At 36.0% G+C, this 8,867-nt stretch overlaps 1 long non-coding RNA gene across 1 annotated transcript; it reads left to right on the forward strand.

Annotated features, from left to right (window-relative positions):
* The first annotated feature begins 3,790 nt into the window (after positions 1-3,790).
* LOC134215221 (uncharacterized) lies at positions 3,791-5,770 on the forward strand. The gene is made up of 3 exons (XR_009980077.1): positions 3,791-4,001; positions 5,289-5,406; positions 5,483-5,770. It is a non-coding gene; the product is annotated as an uncharacterized LOC134215221 (long non-coding RNA).
* The last annotated feature ends 3,097 nt before the right edge of the window (positions 5,771-8,867 follow it).

Genomic DNA, 8,867 nt, shown 5'->3' on the forward strand with positions numbered 1-8,867 from the left:
GAGTACACAGATAAAAATATGTTGTGATTTTAAATGTATTTTGATGCACATATTTGGAGCATGCAAATAAACGTAATATTCAATCGATCTCACTATTCTTTTAAATCGAAATAAATTTAAACGGTGCTTGCTTGTAAAATTCAATCAAATTTGATTGAATATCGAATGTTAATTCGTTTGATGGGATAAGCTGCAATTTTACACGTCGTTGAATTTTCAAAATTATTTGCTGTGTAATTCGCACAAATTCGACATATCATTACTGAAACGCGGTACACTTCGATCCTCCATTTAAAGGATGTATTCACTCATAAAACACAGAAAAGAATAGAACAAAAAGTGATATGATGGCAAGAATTAACAAGGAATAAAATTAATATATAATAGATACAAAGTAGGAAAGTATATAGTAGGAAACAGATATTGATAATGTTGAAAGGCAGATCTTTAACGAGATGTTTATTGCTTAACATTATATTAAAGAAAATGAATGAGCGGCATCCAAATATAGTTACAATAATGCTGTCCAATGAGCAGCTCGAAGCAGCTCCCATCCCTCCCATGTCCTTTTGTTGACAAAAAAGAACGAGCAGGACAAAAACAACCTCGAGCCACCTCGAGCCGCTCATTGGACAGCACTAATAAATACACCCAACCTCCCCCTTACAACTCCGAACAAGAAAACAAACCAAAATCCATATGGAAACCAGGCACATGCGAGATTTCTAGACTCTTGTACAAATCTCGCTTAACTTTTCAAAAGGACCCAAGCAACACTTCTTTCATGAATCAACTTGAGTACCGCAATCAAAAGCTTTCATGTTGTTCTGTTGATTGCGCCACTCAAACCAATTCATGAAAAAGTTAAGCGAGAAATATTGTATCAGACCTACAATCTCGCAAGAAATCCCTCACATGCCCAACTCCCACACAGACCCCGGCAGGCTCCAACACAGAACCGCATGAAAATCTAACAGTCCGCTGGTGTTGGCTGTAGCATTAAAAGTAGAATATTGGATTGATCTCACCAAATAGCTGAACGTTCAGCAAGTACGGAAAAGTAGGTATTGAATGGCCTCTTCCAAAAGATGCGTTTGCCCTTGAGCTACTCGGGATTTCTTTTGTGAATGGAGAAGTGAGGAATGTCCTCCCTGCACGCTTCGCAATTCTATCTACAGGTCGGACTCGATTATCAGGAGTGTCGATTTTTTTTTCACTCCGGATAATCGAATCATCCGGATAATCGAATCACTAGAAAAAAAATTAAAACTGCAATCAAATACGAAAACTTATATTTTATTTTGTTTGCAGTGGTATAGTCAAACATTATTCAAGAAAAAAAACCCTGAGTAATCCAGCTAACGGTATCGTGTACTTTCTGGTGTACTATGTCCATAACTTTCGTCCAATTGCACAATGTGGTGATATTTGCATACCAATGGAAGAATATAGGCATAAGCTAATCCAAGGATGTTATCGATCATTTAGTAATCTGCGTTCGATCATTTAGTAGTTTGTCAATAGCTTATTCCAGAGGCTAAATTTCAAAATGTGTTATATGGTAGACTTCTAGTGCAAGGGTTTATCTATAACTCTACCTAACAGTTCGTTGTTTGAATTTCACTAATAACGGAGGTATAGCTCTAATAGCAGTAGCTTATACTAAATTATTGCAATTTTGTTATCATTTAGTATGAGTCACTGCAACTAACGTGTTAAATCCTTCAATAGTGGAATACGAACATCGACATGTAAGGTAGAGTTGTAGAAAAACCTTCGTACTAGAAGTCCGCCATACAACACATTTTGAAATTCAGCCTCTGGAATGAGCTAAAGACAAACTACTGAATGATCGAACGCAGATTACTAAGTGATCGATAACATTTGTTTTATTTCATCTATTGGACAAATTGTATTACCAATTTTGTTGAGCGTTGATTTTATGCCGTTTCGAAAAAGGTGGTCGGTTGTCTAAAAAACTCAGTCAAAATGAAAAACTATGAAGGGGGCGTTATGGCTGGAAAGATCAAGATTTTTTTTATTCATATATTTATTTGGTAGGCACTCTGTGTTCTTAACCGCTACTGTGCCGTGGTCTACTACACTCAAGAAAATGGCTCTTACAAGTTTCATAAGACCAATCTTATGAGAACATTTCATAAGAATGGAATTATGAAAATCATAAGACCTTGTTTTGACAAATTCTGGATATATATTGGCTATCCAGCAAAATGTTTTCTTGAGGCGTTGATAGGCGTGTGATGAAATCACGCGCCTCCTAATCTCGACGTCCACGATTCGAACCAGGGTTAATTTTTTTTCACATATATTCAAAATATTTCATAAGATCGTCTTATGAAATTCATTCCATAAGAAAAACTTATGAAAATCAACACATTTTCTTATGTCGCAATTTCAAAAGAGTATCCTATGATGTTCATACGACCCGTTTCCTCAGTGTATGGTATTCTGCTGTACAGAATCCACACAGAATCTATTTTAAGATATCCATTATTCGTCATTGTTGTCGTTGAAAATTCATTTTTTCGTGAGTCCATTGTGTCCGTTTGTCCATGTCGAGTATCCAATGATCGTTCGGTTGCCATTTAATCCAGGTAACGTTGGAGGAATGCCTCCAAGAAGAACAAGTTGTCAGTTGTCATCAGGCAGCCGTGACGGTAAGGCGCGTACCACAAAACGCCACCGTATGGGCTGCGGATCCGGCGACTGACGAGGGTTTGGTGGAGGGGCTGGGAATCGAACCCATGACCATCTGCTTATAAGGCGAACGTGTAGCCAACTACGCTACGGGACCCCCCTCCCCTATCAAGATTTATTGTGTAAAGCAATAGAATTTATTACATTTAAGTACATTATACACATTTTATAAAGAATTTTGGTATTGGTAAATCGTACATAACTTTTGATAAAAAAAACATACACCTGAGATTTTCGGACACAATGCACAATATAAGCTAAGTTTTCCATCGATGTATAAATATTAAAAATCGATGGTTTCCAACCAGGCGAAAAAATAGTTTTCAAAATAAAATCCAAAATGGCGGCCAAATTCAATATGGCTCCTATTGAGGATACGCTCTTCCTCTTTCCAACGATATGCTGATTTCTATGATCGGTTGAGAAATGTTGGAGTTATGACAGTTTTGGTGAGTCACGAATTGACAAAAATCCAGGGGTCCATTAAAATTATTTCGTGTATAACTAACGAAGGGTTCATTTTTCTGCAGAATTTAACTCGGATCTTTAATATAGGGTATCCAATCATGGTTTGAACTAGTGAAAAGCGTATCATGGTTTGAACCATTTTGAAATCAGTAGAAATTACCATCTCATTGGCAGCCCGGATAAAAATACACAGTACCTTGTATGGTATGATCCATTGGAATACAATTGGTTCTATGGTAAATAATGCAATCTATTGTACTTTTATTGTAGATTTTTCACGGTTGTAAAAATCCTTTATTGTACTTACTTTAAAAGTACAATACATTTAAATGTGACCGATACATTCTATAATATTTTAGTTGTTGGCTTATGTTTTATATTGCTCATCCAAGAATTAAACAAACTATAAAGGTATTCCATCTCGGTGATCAGATAATCCGTTTTAAAGTAAATTAAAATATAATTTAAGAATATTTCATTGATTCATTATGTTGATGAAATAACAATTGAGAACAATAGAATAACAATAACTTTCATTATTACATGAAAAAACGTTCTACCGATTTTCAAATATATATTTTAATTGCTGGTTTTGAAATATTCATGTTCTGATCAATTTAAATTCAAAAAATTTAAATGAACAAAATCTTTCACTTACAATTTTACTTGGAGAATAACTGGATTTAGATGAGCGTGTACAAGTTTGTTTGTGTCTAGTCTCAGTTGATTAGTAGAAAGACGAAGTAAACGAAGTGTTCCTTTTATTATTTGATTATGCGAGCAAGCGACGGCTGATCATTGGCCGCTGTACCGTGGTGAGTATCTATAGTGTTATCATCATGATACCAGATCATTTTGTTGTGAGAGAAATCTTTCAACACGTCAAGAAAAAAACTTATAAATTAAACCCTCACAAGCAACAACCTATTCGAAGATAGCAATACACTTCATAATGCCATCTAATGAATGATCCCATACCAAAAAGCTAATAACATTCATAAGTTAATGAAAAGTATAAGTTTTGGAATGTATGTACAGTAGAGTGGGGCGCAATTGTATGGAAAACGCAAACTTCGTCCGATCAAGTGAGATCAAGGTTTTTCTGAATCGTTTTGGGACCCCAATCAACTGTGCAAAATATGGGCTCGATTGGTTGCAACCTCGCATGCCGCATCGCGTTTTAAATTTACATGGAGATTAGTATGGAAAAACGTACTTTTTTACATTTTTGCTGTTAGCGGCTTCAATTTATCATCAATCACGTGACTCAATACGTTAGCATATAGTCTGGAAGATGCCGAAAGACTTTGCCGAAGAAGGTACATAGCTGGAAGGTCTACAAAAAAAGTTATTACTTTTCGAAAATTGATTGTGTAAACCATATGCAAGAAATCAATGTTTCTGCCAGCACTACCGGACAACCTATGGTTCTCGAAGGGCAAAACCCATCTTCCTTCTCGTTGGATTTTTTCTTTGTGAAATGATTCCGGATAGCTCCCATTAGCTCTAAAGCCCAATAAGATCAATTATTTTGAAATAACACTCAGTTAAATTATTGGTCTACGTAGTATGGCAGTGCTGGCAGAATAAACGATTTTTTGCATATGGTTTGAACACTCAATGTTCGAAGCGTTATAACTTTTTTCGTGGACGTTCCAGCAACGTGCCTTCTTCAGCAAAGTTTTTCGGCATCCTTTGGGTTATACTTTAACGCAATGTGCCACTTGGTTTACGATGAACTGAAGCCTCTAGTAGTAGAAATGCAAAAATATACGTTCTCCCATACTAATTTCCATACAAACTTCAAACACGATGCGGAAAGCGAGGAAGCAACCAATCGGTCCCAAATTCTGCACAGTTGTTCAGGACCCCGAATGGCTTCGAAAAACCATTGATTTGAAAAAATGACCATGACGCCCCACTCTAATGTACATACCTATACATTGTACTATAAGCTTTTTCTTATACATATCATTAAGTATTAGAAATCTTAATAACATTAATTTGTTTTACGTGAAAGACCATTAGGAAGGGGTCCCTTGATTTACACCGCCGAAGAAGTTCGCAAAATTTTGTCAACATGTATCCTTGTTCCGTTTCAGAAATTGAGGTAATGATAAAACACTGCTGCTTGCCATCATCACTGATGATTCAATAAATATCATTCGGCGACTATCATCGAGCTATATCACCAACGGGATACAATAAAAAATTGAACAGGTAACTTTTCTTTTCTTTTCGGTTTATACTTTTTGTAAGAATTCTGACATGATTTTACAATTTACGTCTTCCACAGGAAAAAAAATGCGAGTAGCATCAGTTACAGCGTCTTCAGTGAGTAAAGCCGGTTGCATCATCGGCGACCGAAATCTACGTTCATGCATCCCGGTCTGAATTTCGGTCTGAATAGCATTAACGGACTCAAAAATACCACTAATAATTTAAATTTAAATTATATGGAATCTAATTTATTTTAAATTGAATTGTATTTTTATTGTAATATTGAAGTCGAGATTGAAGTGAAATGTATTTAAAATCCCGTTGTATTTCTACTGTAAAACAATAAAAAAATGTGAGAAAAACACTTGAAGCACATTATTTTCTATTGTTTTTGCTTTCGAAATCATCCCATTGAAGAACCGTTAAATCAATTGTTTTGCTCTGAATTTTGTATGAAAAATGTTCGATTTTTTTTATTGTAAAGATACATAACAACCCCCCTTTTTTATTGTAAAAATCCCATTTACCATTCATTTTATCGTGCAAAACCATTGTCTCTGATGTGATTTAATTGTTAAAATTCCATTACATTCAATGGTAATTACTATGTTTTAATTGGTGATGTAACAGTAAAATTTATGATATTTTAATCATATTTTTTATCCGGGAGGAAATGAACCTAAAACAGTATGAATGAAATATTTAAGTATACTGAAAGTGATAGAGTTTATTTAAACATTCGTACATATTGTTTAAGTAATAAAATAAAGCGATTTAAAAACGTCCTGAATTTGCGCCAAATCCCCCCTACCAGTGGCATAATTTCAAAAAGCTCGTAAAGGACGCATTTTATGACACAGGAGTGAGATCAATATATCAAAAGAACGCTATTTTCATCTGTAATCGATTGACGTCATCATACAATTGAGAAACAGTTTTAAATAGTTAATATAGTAACATTTAAACAAGGTAAAAACTGATCATGGTTTGAACTAAATTCGTACCATGGTTTGAACTTGTAAATGCAGTCATGTTCTGCTGCTGTCCGCTAGGAGCGCTGCATGCGCCTAGCTGGAGCATTTTGTTTACATTTCCAATATGAGAAAATCGCAATTTTCATATCGATAATTTAGACGATTTTCACACGTTTCGAGTTACTAATCGAATGCGAGAAGATGAAAAGTAAAACAAATTTGCTTTTCTACAGATTTCCTCAGCGTTTCATGCATGTGATTAATATTATATTTAGGAGCTGCTGGCTGCTGCAGTAGTTCAAACCATGGTACGAATTTAGTTCAAACCATGAACAGTGTAGTTCAAACCATGGTACGAATCAAAGTTATGTAATTATTAAGTTATTTCAATGAAAATAAGCATAAATATGTGCACCCATGATGTTTTTAGAAAGATAATGAACTAAGCTTCCATACAAACTAGAAGTAGCAGTTCTAACATGTCCCTTTAATGAAATAAATCAACTTTATTTTGACGGCTCATCTGAAACTCGCCATTTGGTTCAAACCATGATTGGATACCCTACTCGCCGAAAGCTTTCGAATGAATATAAATTTAGGCATTTTTAAGAACCTCGTGCAAATAGTGGCCCGGCTCAGCGAGAATGACTCAATCATATTGTATATTATATTATTGCAATAGAAAAAAAAAAATTTGAAAAAATTGAAGAGAAAAATACTCCGGAAAATCGAGTCTAAAATTCCGGAAAATCGAGCCCCGGATAATCGGGTTTTCGGATAATCGAGTTTCCGGATATCATACAATCTTCTGTGAAATTGTTCTGTAACATACCAACTGCCCTTTTTGCCGTTCTGAGCTCAATCGAGCAATCAGAACCAATTTCTAAATCGAATGAGTGACGGAGGTGTATTATATATATATATATATATATATATATATATATATATATATATATATATATATATATATATATATATATTTTGGCTGAAGTCCCCATACAAACTTCAAATCAAATGCGTCAGCTTATGCAACAAGCGATTGAGCTGAAAATGTGAGAGATTGATTTTCTCACCAAAAGACACAATCCTGCCCCGTGGAATTCGACAACATTCTGTTTCCTGGGCCAGTCTAATGACCATCTACGAAAATCTAACTATTTGTGTTTTTTTAAATAATTTTATATTCATTGCTTCGCATTAATTGAAAATTGTAACTTAACCGACAACGGTTTTAAAAATAACCCATATTTTCTTAAAAAGAACAATAAATGTAATCTGAAAATACGATCGAAATGGCAGAAACTCATGCAAGAAAAGACTTCACAAGGATTAAACAAGCGCCATATTCTACTTCTTCACCTGTGCTCAAACATAAATTACGTCGCTTACGCCTATGACGAAATGGGAAATAGCCTGACGCCTATAGCCAGACATGTCACATCGGGATGTTTGATGTTGCCTCCGTTGCATAGTCTCTCACGCCGACTGCAGACAAAGATCTTCCTTTCTCAACGGGTTCACCAGACTACCGTTAGAACAGGTAGATTTCCTTAAAGCATCAATGTGACGTAACGAATCAAAAGTCGTTACATGTTGACAACCTGTCGGGATCCCTTTATGTCGGGGAAATTGGAAACGCAATATGATCCTTGTTCAATGGTTCGCTTTTGAAATCGACTTCTGGCTGTGCGGAAAGCGATAAAACATCCTCTCTAATGCGTGTGTCGCTCTCATCCTCCGCATCCTGATATCGGTCCTGATCGAAGTGAAGCGAAATGGTGGCGACCCTTCTGTTGTCTTGAGGTGTAAATGGTTTGTTATACTTGGTAGATCCTCATTTCTGTATATCTCCGACGACGGTGTCTCCTCCTTCGTCGCCACATTGAATTTGTTCCGCTATCCTGCGGCTAACAGCACCAGTCCCGGTCAATAAATTAAGATCATAAAATGATACATTTTTCGGCTGGACGTATAGCATGGATATGTAGAAACAGAGACTGGGCAAGCTCATCGTCGTCGCGTTGCTCCCATGGATTCACTTATCGGAAGGTCGAATCTCAAAACCACAAAGTAGATGTTCCGCTGAATGTTTCTCGTCTCATTATCAACGGATCCAATGCTGCGGGAACTTTTTGTGCTGCGTCGCGCCGCTGTACTCCCTTCGCTTCCTATATGGCTCAGCTCTGTCCAGAATGGGTTCGTCGTTTGGGAAAGTGAGAAAAAATCAGTTGAAATTTGATACTATGAACGAAATCGAGCTTATTATATAAATGCTCTGGCTACCATTTTTCACCTGACTGATTTTGTGAAACACTGACATAAACCTAAAAGCGTGATTATAGTCGGATGTTTGATAGTGATCTGCTAGATGATGGGCGCAGTTCTCGATGATTGGCGCCGTATTGCCTTAAGAATGTTAGTTTAGAGGCATTGTATGGTCAATAGAGAAACCAGTTCCCAGGAAATTTTTACTCAGGATTTTCCTTA

The sequence above is a fragment of the Armigeres subalbatus genome, chromosome 2 (assembly GCF_024139115.2).
Source record: "Armigeres subalbatus isolate Guangzhou_Male chromosome 2, GZ_Asu_2, whole genome shotgun sequence".
Lineage (NCBI taxonomy): Eukaryota > Metazoa > Arthropoda > Insecta > Diptera > Culicidae > Armigeres > Armigeres subalbatus.